Raw genomic sequence first — 13,630 nt, forward strand, 5'->3', positions numbered from 1 at the left:
TAGAGATGTGAGACTGAATATTTTAACAGAGGACTACCAGACAGGCAATTCACTATAGAAGTGGGAAATCCCAGCTATGTTTGATAACCATCACACTAGTTTCCTTCAGCTGTTATGGAAGTTGAATTTTCTACAGCTTTAGGAAAACCATTAGCATCTTAATAGAGATATCTCCAGTTTTTAGAAATGGAACAGTGTTACCTTCCATACAACCCATGACAGAGCAAGTTGGGATTCCTCCACCTGAAAAACAATAAATGACAGTTATCTTCAATTCCTGAATCACCTGGAAAGTTTAGAGGGGGAGCAGCCTTTTTTTTCCTTTTCCACTGGAAGTATGAATAGATATTGCATGGAGACAGCATGTAGTAAGCTTAAAACCAAGTAACTAACAGCTTAGTCCTTGATGTGTGCAGGTAACCTGGGAAGCTTCTTGCCACAGGATGTTGTGAATGCCAAATATCTGTGTGTATATGAGGACATGGGGCAGGTCCATAGAAGAAGGAGCTATTGAAGGTTACTAAATGCATAGAAACCACCTTTATCCCGAGAAGTCTCTGAGCTGCTCATTGTGGAAGCCTGGAAGAGTATTCAGGGAGGTAGAGTGCTGTTTGTGTTTGCTTCAGTCTGAGGCTTCAGGCCAGAGCCAGACAAGTGCAGCCTGGTTTGTCAGCAAGGGCTGGGAGGGGGGATGCTGACAAAACTGCTAAGAAGAAAGAGACTGGCACAGCTTGAGTTCTAGGTTGGTTCTGTGCTGCTTGTGATGTACAGCATGCACCTCTTGCTTGCTGAGGGCACTGCCTTGGGCCGCTGGAGTCTGCAGGCTGTTGGCTTGAAGAGAAGCAGAGAGTGTATTTCTAGAAACTACACAGGTAGGGAAAGTGGTGTGAAGATTAATATTATAAGCAGAGGAGCTGACCTTTCCCTTTTATCCATGGCAAATGCTGTTCATGCTATTATGGGATGGTAGGTATTATTGAGACACAGAGACTGCCTTACTGCTGATAGCCTACATCTTATTTGTGTTAATTTCCCTGAAAGGGTGTTTCTTGCTTCATTATGGACTCTAACTTAATTTGAGCTAAAATAGATGATAAGCTGATACATGAACAGTAAAACCTCTGTTCCAATGATTTTTCAAACTAAAAATGTCATGGCCTACATGAGGTTCATGCTCTTCAGAAGTACTCAAAACATTGGTCCTATTTTAGATCCCATCTAAACATTTAAAAATAACTCAAAACCAGGGCTCACTTCTAGATGCTTCACCCTTGAAAGTCAGCTCTTACACTTGATTTTAGATGCTTACCCAAATGTGCAGGGGGCACGGTGCAGAACAGCCCTAGTTGTTCCTTTGAAGTTTTAATTTCAGAAGGAAGAGAACAATGTCAGGCTGTTGTTTTGTCTCTAGAGACATGGTCTCTGCTGTTAGGCAGTATCCTTTTGATTTTTTGGGGGGACTTGAAGCTTTTTGTTGACTTACTTTGCTGCTGTGGTCTCTGGGGAATAGCTGTGCAAAGCTGACCGGTAGTGGAACTGTGGCACTGTGTATTCTTGGAGGCAGGCTCTTATGACTGAAAACTGAGTTGGTGTATTTTGGGAAGCTACAGCTCCTCTCCAAGGATTCAGATACAGTCTTGTGTGTGTATCGTGTTGTGAACACCACTCCATGGAGTGGCTGAGGAGTTGTGTGCTCAGATGACAGCTGTGGGGAAGACAGACAGGCCTGGGGCTGAGGGAGAATCCAGGTGATTAGGACAAGGGTCATCTTGGGGAAGACTGGCACCAGGTGGAGGGGACTGAAGTTCCTTTCCTGTTGATTGCTCCCCCATTACTTGATTTGGTAAACTCTGATGCACAAGTAAGTTTCTATCCCAAACCGTAAGTCTTAATGCAGAGTAGCAATGGGCTTAGTTGTTGCCCCATTTACAGAGTATCTTTCCTGGTTTGTTCTCAGTTTCTCAGTTACTGTTTTCATCGGTAGCTTGGCTGGAGCAGTGATTCTCTCTCAGCTTGTTTCTGTGTTTGCTGCACCTGTCTGCCATCCTCCAGATAGCCTGGCCAGATTAGATTTAGTTTGAACCCATCTTTAGCCGGTGTGATCTTTTCTATTCCTAGCTGATCCATGATTTTACCTAGTGTATTTCCCACTAAGCCCTGAGAAGGTTTAAACTAAAACTTTTTTATGAGGCTAAATTTGTATGAGCCCCACCATAGACTCCTGGGTTGACCTTGGGTAGCTGATTGCTCAGCTTGCTCCATGTATAAGTCAGAAAAGTGCTGTCTGAGCCACACTTTTGTGGGATTTTGATTAGTTATCTATGCATGGCAGAGTAAACTGTTTCCTTTCCCAGAGGAAGGCACAGTCCCTGCCATGTGTGTGGAGTATGCAGCTTAAAATGACAGAGGAGGGGTGCTGGGAACTGGGACAGTCTGCAAACAGAACTGTGCTGACCACAGGCTATGGTTTATCCTTCCAGCGCAGATGTACATACTTCTCCCTTGTTTCCTTACCAGTCTCTCTGTTCTGTCTAGCTGTTCCTTCCAGCAGAGGAGCAACCACTCAGGTGTAGAACTCAGTGCTGTTCCTAACAAACTACTGCAAATCTCTTTTTCCTGTCTCCTAGGCACTTTTTTGCCCAGGGTGACCCTGGCAAGGCAGCATGCTCTTGAAATGCCAACAGTCAACCAGTTACACTGGCTGAAATTCCTGCTCATAGCTGTTTGCATTTCAGATTGGCACTGCAGACCTGTTTAGTGCATCTCTGCAGCCCTCGGGTGAAGGTCTGGGCTTCTCTGAAAGGGGAAAGGATGAGCCAGTCAGTCCTGCTCAGCCAGTGGCTGTCAGACTGCAGGTGGGAGTGTAGTGAACCAGATGAAGAACAGTCTCAACCAAAGTTTTTAAAATTCATGGCTCTCATGAACAGGTAGCTGGTTCTGAACCTTTGTGCCTCTAGGACAGCATCAAAGAAGTTTTCTCAGCCCTTAACCAGAAGCTCAAATATTTTGCCAGAAAAAGTTAGGGTCTCCTTAATCTGCGTGAACAGAAACTTTTGTTTGTAAAGTCACTTGAAGGTATAAAATTTCTTATTAGGAGTTTTTTCTTGTTATAAAATTACTTGTTCTGGATAAGACTTGACTAGATGTCTGCCTGTTAACAAAATAACTGGAGAACTCTTGTTCTGCATGGTTTATTTCTCCAAGCACCAAATCTTACAGGCTCCTAGCTTCTGGTTCCTTTGCCACTTAATTTTCCTGTTGCTTCTTTTCACTCCTTCATGCTGTGGACTCACTGTGGTACGAAGGGAGAGTGTTACCTGATGGCCTGTACACAGCAATAGTTCTCTCACCCCTCTCTATGCAGTCTGGTGCTCTGAATTTTGTCCTTGAAACAAGACCTTCCAAGAGTGGGCAGTGTCTGGCATGGAGGGCTGTGATTTACAGTAGAAGAATAAGGCTGCATGGCTGCTGCCAGCCTGTGTACCTCAGCCATGTGTACCTTGAATGCCCTTCATGGATGGTTCCTGGGCCACCACTCCATCTTGGGCTCCATTTGAGAGCACTGGATATCCAGCCTACATGGGACAGTCTTTGCTCAGAGCTGCTGAGACCGGGCTGAAGTTGATCCTGGCTCTCAGGTCTGTGTCCAACCTGTTCAGGCTTCTGCACTAATGTGGGAGCTGTTGTTTCTTAGACGTGTTATGTAGCTGTGAAGCTTCCCAAGCTTGGGAAGGTCCCCAGGCTTTTTGAACAGCATGGTGTGTTGTTATCTGTTACTGGCTTTATGAAAGCCTTGGCATTGGCTTTCTGAGGTGGAAGAAAATGTCTGGTCACCTCAGTTTGGATCATTATCTAACAGACTTGTGTAACCTAATTGCCAGACTATTGAGCCTAGTAGTTCACAGCTGATGACTGAGAAGCTTCCAGGCTGAGGCACTAATTCATGGAAGATAATTGATCAAAGCGTCATTTCTGATAATGCTTTAACATAACTTGAGTAATACAAGGTAGAATACACCTCATCTTGGTTTGAAGGCAAACCACAAGCAGATTGTGGTAGTGATGTGGAGTTCTGTTTATTCTGCTGTCTCTTCTGGGTGGGAGGGGATAGGTACTACTCATGTGGCTGCATTGCATTAAATGTATTTGCAGGTTACTGCCTGCATTCATGGCTGTATCCAGAACTGCTGACACTCTTGGAGTGAGAGGGGAGGACTGTCAAATTGCTGTCAGGATGTATGGTTCTGCAGAAGATTAGGGGACTGCAGAAAAGTGAATTTTATTTGAAATGAGGGAAAACACCAAGAAGAATTCCTCCTGTCCACTCAGGGCATCTTAATTCTTGATAGCTCTATTCCGTTACTGAATCTGAGATTTAAGGGGTGTCAAGAAAATTTCTTTAACAGAACAGAGCACCCTGCACCGCTCAATGTCTGCAGAGAAAAAGGATTTATTCAAAGCAGGCTACAGTGTTTAACATTTCTCATTTGCATCTTGACAACTGGCTGGTGGAGCTCGGGATGTGGTCCTTGTGTGTCTGCCTGTGGTCTGTACCGCTGCTGGCATGAACTCCTTCTGTGGTCAGGCTCTGTTCTCCCTTCCAGTGTGCAAACCTGCAGGGCTGATGCTGGCATGGAGACCGTGGGGTTTCCTCTTGGAGTGGAAGTGTAGGACTGGTGCTTTTTCACAGGAGTTTCATAGGATATTTGAAGCTTCTCTCTTGCTGGGTTGCTCCAAAGCCAGGCTGGATGCAAAAGAACTTTCCTTGGGGGTGTGGCCTTTGTCTCTGAGAGCTTGGTTAGGGGTCACAGTCCTGTCCTCTGGGAAGCCTGTGCTGGTTACAGAGGTCTTCTCTCTTCCTTCTGCAGGGCATCCTGCCAAGGAAAACAGACTAAGGCAGAAGCGATTACACTGAGATTATGTGCTGTCCTGGCTGTTTCTGGATGAAGCAGCTGGGCATTTCTGCTATATAGAAATTGGCACAAAGCAGTTATGGCAGAGCAGGATTCTGGCTTTTGTAGCCAGTGGAGCCAAAGCTGAGAACAGGAGGCTCCTGGCTGAGGCGGGGAGAGGTGCCCCTAATGACAGGGAGGGCAGTGTGGTTGGGAAGGTGTGCCTTGTTTGAGGTGGAGGCCAGTAAAATATGAATCACATCTGTTTGAAGTAGTGATGAAATCCCAGATTAAGGTTTTCTGTAATACCTGGCCAGTCTGGTGTACTCCAGCTTTCCTTTCTCCCTGGTTAGAACAGATGGTCCTGACCTACTTTTAGCAGTCGTGGTTCTGCTGAGCGCTGCCCGAGGCTTGGCTGTTCCAAGAGCACACATGGAACTGCTGTGTTCACTCTGAGTGAGGAGTTTCCATCAAATGCTGGCAGACAGGGAAGAGCTGTTCCTGAAAGAGGGACTGTGGGTGCACTAAACTCAGATCTGCCACTTCTGTGCTTTGTGGCTCTGGCCCTGGGTTCGCTTTCCCATGGTGTGCATTAACTTTTGCGTTGTGCTGTCAGGATTCAGTTAGATGGTATCTAAATATTAACATGAGAGATGCTGGCTTTAGAAACAGTCAGGGAGGTTAGGCTTCCAACCTTCTAAATATGTGATTAGGCAGGGCTGGCACATTCTTAATATTTAAAAATAAATAAAGTCTATAAATGTACCATAAAATAGAAGTTTAAATAGAATATCATCCTGGGGCAAATTGCAAAGCTCTGTTTAGCTCAGTGTCCTGCCTTTGACAAGATCCAGAAGCAGATGCTTAATGGGAATTGTAAGAAGCGGGGCACGTATAATGTGGTGGGTTTGTTTTGGGTTTTTTTGGTTTTTTCTCATTCTCCCCCCACCTCCATTTGCCTCACAGCTTATGACCATCATCAGTTTAGAGCCCTGCTTGGCAAGAAGTTGTATCTCATCATCTGATCTTGACCATATCTATTCTTCATTAATTTATATAATCCCTCTTCTCACTTGTTTGTTTCTGGTCTCCATGACATCCTACAGCAGTGAGCTCTACAACTTAATTATGCATTTTAAATGTTGTTTTAAATACTCTACATCCAGTGATAATGTCCCTGAGCTGGCGTAGGAAAGTTGTCTGTAACTTTGGTGAGTGTTCTCTTGTTTCTGCATTGTAAAATACGGTAGTATAACCATGTAACTCCATCGATAACTCTGTGTTTTTCATCTTGACACTGTCATGTTTCAGATCTCTTGACATTTCCATATCTTCCCCCTGGTTGTTTCTTTGTCCATCCAAGTCCTACTTTGCTCAATCTCTCCTTATATGGAAGCTGCTCCGTGCTTTTGGTCATCTTTGTTGTCCCTTTTGTTGTTGTCTCCTTTTTCAGATGTGGGAATCAGAGCTGCCTTCAGCATTTGACAGCATAATGGAGATAGTGTTTTCTTTCCTAATTACTCCAAAGGCTATATTTGCCTTCTTGCTTGATACTTAATACTGAAATGACCTATGAAGTTTTCAGGTTTTCTGAGTGATAACAGCTAGTTTTGATCCTGTTGTATGTACTTAGAATATTTTTTTGTAATTTCTGACATTCTAAGATCTTGTGTAGTTACTTTAAAATGCATGAGTTCTCTCACTTTTTACAGTCTTTTCTGAATTTGATTGTGATTACTAATTTTTTAATAATAAAATTTGCCACTTCCAGACATATTCCTCTTCTCAGATCTTATGTGAATGTACTAAACAGTGCAGATTGCAGAAAAAGTTCTTGGCAGATCTCACTGATAACCCACATCTGACAGGGAAACACCTGTCTTTAAACTACATATTAAATCATGATAGAGACTGTGACTTTAATTCTGCAAAAGCTTAACACTTTTTTTGAGAGTCTTAGCTGACAGTTCTTTTAAAATCAGTTTAGTTAATATTAACCAGATTAAAAATTGTCTCTTGGATCTCAGTTTAACAGAAATGGGAAATCTGTGCTAGAAATTTCCTGAGTGCTGCAGGGGTTTCTCTCTGCTCCATGTATCCATCTATATTTTGGGCAACAACTGGCTTCTTGAAATCATGCAATCAAATTTCTTTTTCTGTGGAGTGATGGGCTTAGATTTATGTAGATTAGCATAGAAACAGAGATTTTGCTCAGCAGAGCCAATTGGAAAGCTAACTTCAGTTAGCTTTCCTAGCAGGGTTTTATTACAGCTGTAAACCTGTCTGGGCTCTTTGGATATACTCTAAAAGGATGGGATATTTTTTTTCCTAACTAGTTTTTGTTTGTTTTGGTGTTTTGTTGGTTGGTTGTTTTCAGTGATTTTTGTTTGTTGTTATTGTTGGTTTTTTTTTCCCTAATTGAAAGAATATTTAGATCACTGATGGTATTTGTCCACATGCAGATGTTAACATGTGATGTGGCAGCTAGAAGATCCAGGGTTTCTTGTGTGTGTAAATGGAAAACTGCTGGGTTCAAACTGCGGAAAATAGCATTTGCTCTGAGTGCACTGTTAGCCAAAGGAATGGCCTGTCCAGGTCAGGTCCTGTCAAAAGGGAATGCTTATTCATGTCAGGTAGCTAGAAAAGTAGGATGTTGACAAATTGGGATGAGCTCAGAGAGCTACTAGAAAAATTAAGTATTTCTGACTGAAGAAGCTCAGACCACTTAATGTATCCATGCAAAGGATTACGTGGCTGCAGTCTGTGATTTGGGAAAGCTCAAAGCTGGCAGGATGTGTAAGGGAAGGATTGCATTATGCTCATTTGCCCTTCGTCTACTTCTTAGGCATCTATTATTGTCTGCTGCTGTAGCTAGGGTTTCTGTGTAGGTGGACCTCTGTCAGAGTTAGAATAGCTGTCTTTATCGTCTTGCCCAAGGAGGATTAAGAAGGAGGATTAGTTTTCAAGCTATTCATGCAAAAAGTGACTAGAAGCTTCTTTGACTTGGAAGATTTTGTGACAAGCAAAGTTAGACAATATAACGTGGCATTTTACTTGGGGTAAAGAACCCTCAGGTATCAGCTTGCTGGGTTAAAGTGGTAGTTTCTGTAACTTAGGAGCCCTAAGAAAAAATCCTGGTATCACTAGGAGACTTTAGTCAGGAGCTCATGGGCTAGAAGGGATGCTTAGTGTTCTGTGGTTTGATTGCACAGGAAGTTGGAGCAGATCCTAAAGGACTTTAATCTTTAAATGTGTAACAGTGGCAGAACATTATCTTTTGGTTAAGATGCTGTGAAACTAACAGCTGATTTCCCCTTTTAAAAATGTGCATGCAATATGGTCTTGAGTTCGTTTTGAATTAGTGTTTGAGAGGATGGTAGAGTAGAAAAGTCAACCCTTGATTGGCAATGACAGAGTATATATGAAGAAAGCTTCAACAGTAAGCAACTTGTGGTTACTTTATATTCCTTGTAAATGTTTATGTAGTTGGTCTTCGTTTGTAAAAAGTTCACTATTTAACATTGCATTAATCATTAACACTTCATTAACCAGTTGTACTGGAAGCTTAGTGTTTAATAACACATTTTCATCAGTGCAGGGGTAAAGTTTGTTTGTGCTAGAGCTGTTTAGAGGAAATACCTGTCTACTACCATCAGTTAATTCCAGTAGAGCTGAAATTAATATTTAGGTAGCCCCAGAGATGTAGAAGCACTTTCTGCAGTTTTTCCAAAGAACAATGCACAAGCATTATTGAAGTATCACATAGTTGACAATATTTTGTGCGACATTCTTTTAGTAAAATTTCAACTCCCATAAAGAAAAGTACCTTGTAATGTTCAGCAATAACTATCAAGGGTTTAGAATACATAATTTTCCCAAGTATTTATCTAAGAATGCTGTTATTTCTGCAGTACAGAATTTCTGCCACCTTGCCATTTTGTATTTGGTTTTGTCTTTAAGGGTTTGGAGTTTTTTTATAAGTTATTTTGACCTCAGCTTTGGTGTAATTCACATCTGGTATAATAGAGCTCCCTTATCTGTGCCAGTCCTGCTCTGACACTGTTGCTTGGACTTGGGATCCTCCTTGAGGTCAGTTTCACTTGGAAAACAGAGGTTTGTGTTCATCTCTGACGAAGATGCCTGCTGCAAGTCTTCTTAAACAACGGAGCAGGGAACTCGCCTGGTAGTAGTAAATAAGACTCAAAAAAGATTTATTTATTTAATGGGAATGCCATCTTTCACAGCAGAAAACAGCAAGTCTCTGTTGAGCATACGAAGCTTAGAAGGGGGCTGTAATTCAGGGGTTTTGTGCAGAAAACATTGCAGTGGTCGTCTTCCTGCTGCTGGCCCGTTTGAATGTGCTGGAGCACAAGGGTCGTCATGCAGCTGGAAGAATGGTGCTTTTAATTTTTAAATCTTTTAGTGCTCACACTGTGGGTTGGCTCTGCAAATGATACGGTGGAAATTGCAGGTGCAGATTTCAGAGACCTAATTTTTTTCCAAGGCTAATTCTGCATTTGGTGGTGAGTATGAAATCTAGCCTAGAAGTTGGAACATTAGCTGATCTCTCTGTGTTTGGAGGAGAGAATGTGGTATTAGGGAAGTAATCTGTGAGGATTGGAATGATCTGTGTCTGTTGATATGCTGTTAAAATGTGCCTAGATGAGTTCTGGATTTGTTTCTTTAATAAATAAGTTAAGTTTCTCAGAGGGATACGTGAGGTCATTGAGGTAAAAATAATGCTACAAAAACATGATCTTACTTCAAATTTTAAGTAACACAACAGTACTATTGCTTTAATATTACTGGTTGTTATGTGGCTGTGATATAAATATTCCGTGGACTAATCCTCCAGCCCTTCTGCTGTGATCTAGATTAAATAAATGAAACTCAGCAGTATTATTTGGATATTAATATTTCACGGTGAGTTAGAGGCAATGTTCAGACTATTGTCTGGAGCATTTTCCTATTTAACAAGAATTCATCAAATAAATGGAATTTTTAAAAGGAATCTTTAAACCTTGTCAATTGCATTCAGAATTAATTAAAGGCTACACACTTTTAGTGCAATCTGTCTGCAACAGCTGTGTTATACACTAGCAGTGAGCACAGGAAGCAGAATGGTTCAGTAAATCCATAAAGAGCTCCGTAGTGTAGCCTGTCATGAAACCATCAGATTTAAATGTAGGTTATCCTCCTCCTTCCTGTCCTCCCAGAGAGGCTGTGATGGGCTTAACTGAAAGGCAAGCATAGAACAGGCAGTGATGCCTGTGCTTGAGAAACAACTTGGAAAATGGAATCAAAAGAAGCTGCTGGCTTTTTCTTCCTCTCTATTCTCATGTAGGGTGCAAATGCTTCTAGCTACTGATAGCTACACAGTCATGCTCATTTCTAATGTATGTTTGCTCACCTAGCAATAAATACAAGTTCATTTGCTAATGGGCCCTTAGCAAAGAGCAACAAAGAGCACTATATTCCGTGTTTATCCGTTGTGCAGGGTGATTAGAACCAGCCTGCAGAACATGCTGTACTACCATTTTGTTTTGTTTTCTCTCTTCTCATAGTCATGAGGACCAGACAGTAGTTTCTTACCTGGATCACGTTTGGTGACTGAAAGAAAAGTAGCTATGTGTTAGGGTCCTGACCAGAGCAAGCTCTGATTATGGTCTGCTGGAATGAAGGACTAGTTGATTTTCCAACCTCTTTCCAGTGGAGGGGCTCCAGTAGGTAAAATGCTTTCAGTGAAACATTCGGGGTAGATTCAAATACAGATTGATGAGTTTGTAACAAGATCCATGTGCTGGCTTTGAGTTGAGGTACTGGTTGGTTCCGCCCTGGTGGTTGCCAGTGGGGCTCTGTGGGACACAGAGCAGTGTCGTGCAGCTTGTAGGCATAACCTCTAGCCAGAAAGCCACTGTTTCAGAATCCATAAATCCTGGAGACACATGCCGATTTTACTGTGTAAGTGCTGGCAGAGGAAAGTTGCATTAGCTCAAAAGAAGATTACAGATTCCTCAGAGTGGTGTAGTATAATGATGTCTTGTGATTCTCAGCTGCTTCCAGATCAAAGATTCTCTTTTCCATGTCATTATTGCTGTTCACAACATAGTCAAGCTCCTGCTGTTGGATGGCCATCAGCCTATAGTTCTGTTTGCAGGCATTTCCACCTTTGAAACTGAGAAGACTCCAGACAGTCACGTAACAAACCTTTGAAACTGAGGAGACTCCAGACAGTCACATAACAAACCATTGTGACTTCTGCATGATGGCAGTGCAGAGGTATAGAGACAGTTGTGTTGGTAGGGGGTTCCTTAAATCAAGTTCTCTCCAACAGAAATGGTGAAAAGGGATTAAAAATAACTGATATGTTGGAGTTGGAGCAAGATCTTTTCTGTTCCTTAAATCGAGTTCTCTCCAATAGAAATGGTGAAAAGGGATTAAAAATAACTGATATGTTGGACTTGGAGCAAGATCTTTTCTGCTGATGTAAACCTGATAGGGTCAAATTAGATCTCCTTCCTTCAGTCTGTGTGTATCTACTTGCTAGCTTTTCCCACGTAACATCTCCCACACAATGAGGGTTTCTCTCAGGTGCTACAATGCCCTTCCTTACCACCCTAGAGAAGAGACTCCTCGGGTAGTTCAGGAGTGTTTGCCAGTCTGGGTGAAGCAGAGTGCGTTCATGGCTCTGAAGCAGAAAGCACTAAGTGTCCATTATCAGGGCAAACAAAAGCGCCAGTGTGCACGTAGCCTAAACACGGCGCTGGTGCGGTGTGAATCAGCGCTGTGTGCTCTGGGGGAAAGCTGCCAGCCCAGAGCCGGCATTCCTGCACCCGGGCATATCCTGACAGTGCTGCCTACTTACCTACAAGAGCCGTGTGAAGTGGAGCTTTTCCAGAGCTTCACAAAGCCTATATTTAATAAAGTGTTGTTTTTATAATACCTTCCATCCGCTGGATTTCACGAGTAAACTAATCCTCTCAAATGGTCTTTAGGTAGAGCAAAGATGCCAGTTTTACTGACAAAGGAGCCAGAAAGCAGACCTCTGTGGGTTTGGTTGTTTTTTTGTGGGGTTTTTTTTTTTTTGCAATAGCAGGGGAGTACAAGATGGATCTAGGGTTTTACAGCTGTTGTTCTAAGCATTGATACTGTGTTTTCTGCATATTGTGTGTTGGGCATTGTATGGAATGAGTGTAAGACACAGTTTGTGGGTTGAGAAGTTGGTGACCTAAATTGATTAAGTCCTTTAGTAAGTGCTGGTGTAGTTTACTCTTGAAATGCTGCAGATCTTTTTCTACCTCTGTGCTTTAAGCACTTCTGAGCTAAAAACACTTAAAGCTTACCAGGGAGACCCAAGACGGCTGATGCCCTAGGAGGGAAGTGATGATAGTTTTCTTAACTTTAACTAGAAAATTAGTATCACCCCTGAGGAGCTGAGTTGCCAAAATGAGCACAGCAGATTACAGGCCAGTTCTGGAGGAGATAGTGTACTCAGCTCCCCGGAGGCTCTGACCCAGCTTGGCAGCTGTGTAGCTCTATGCAGCTTTGAAATAGATTTACAGCTGCATCACCACCTAGTTCTCCATTTAAATGAGGTGATACTCATAGTATGTTATTGAGGACTTGCAGCTGTTTCCCTTTCTCCATGGGGAAAGCATTAATCTAAATGATGCAGGTACTTGTTACCACATTTCCACCATGCTGTGGGGTTCCTCATGTTGTCCAGAGCAGTCGTTCCCATCCATGGCACAGCTTGAGTGGGTCACACAGTAGGTTTCAAAAGGAGTTGGTCTAAATATCCTCTGGAGAGGAGCTGGGCAGGTCTGATGGTTCCCTGGGTCTGTCCAACATCCACCCTAGCTGGACTTGCTTGCACTTAGAGACACGGGACAGGGAAGGAATGGAGCACTGTCCACAAAGCAGGCATGTTTAAATCACCTTTCACAGTACTGGGAGAAGTGCTGTGGAGAAATGAGTGCCAATAAGAGACTCCTACCCCAGAGAGTGCAGTAGCAGGTGAGCAGGTAAAGGTGGTCTCCCCCTCACCTGGATGTGCTGGGTAACTTCCCAAGGAGATGGGGCCCCACAGAGTCTGGCTTGGCAGGACTGGGGGCAGATTGTGGCTCCAGGGAGAAAGGCTGGGAGCTGACGTGACTGATGCTCCAGAGGCCTCATCCCAGCACCCGGGTTCTGCTTGGGTGGGTGATGCTCACTGGCAGAGATGGCATGGGAAGGTTTCTTTTGAAGCATGAGTGGAACAGCCTTAGACCCACAAGGGGCTGTTAATAGCCGTAAGTGATAACAAAGAGAGGTTCTAATTATGATATCTACATCAAATACAGAGTGAAGGGTTGTAAGTTTGCTCCAAATTGGATCTCAGCTACAGTGTATTTAAACAATGGTCCTGCAGGTTTGTGTTTGTCTTTGACAGCAGTTTGTTTTACTGTGGGGTTGCTCATTAACACTGTATGCAGTGTGCTGGCTCCTATGGAAATTTGGTCCTGTCCTGGCAGTGTCATAGCTCAGCTGTGCAGGAGTGGAGTTAAATGTGATTTTTCTGATGTTACGAGAGTAGTGATCAGCTTCAATGTTGCATTTACTTACAATGTTGCAGCTTCTCCTGAGGATGCTGTGCCTGTCATCTTGGTGTGGAGATGACTGAGTTCAATTTCTGATACTCCTGAAGGCCTCTTGCTGTGGGTGCTATGGAGGGATTTTGAGTGTTAATCTTTATTCCT

General features: G+C 43.0%; 1 protein-coding gene across 6 annotated transcripts in view; it reads left to right on the top strand.

The window, feature by feature from the left end:
• Positions 1–13,630, top strand: part of PLXNB1 (plexin B1) — a 73,580-nt gene that overhangs the window by 24,098 nt on the left and 35,852 nt on the right. The gene's annotated exons all lie outside the window — the stretch shown is intronic.

This window comes from Hirundo rustica, chromosome 12, assembly GCF_015227805.2.
Source record: "Hirundo rustica isolate bHirRus1 chromosome 12, bHirRus1.pri.v3, whole genome shotgun sequence".
Classification (NCBI taxonomy): domain Eukaryota; kingdom Metazoa; phylum Chordata; class Aves; order Passeriformes; family Hirundinidae; genus Hirundo; species Hirundo rustica.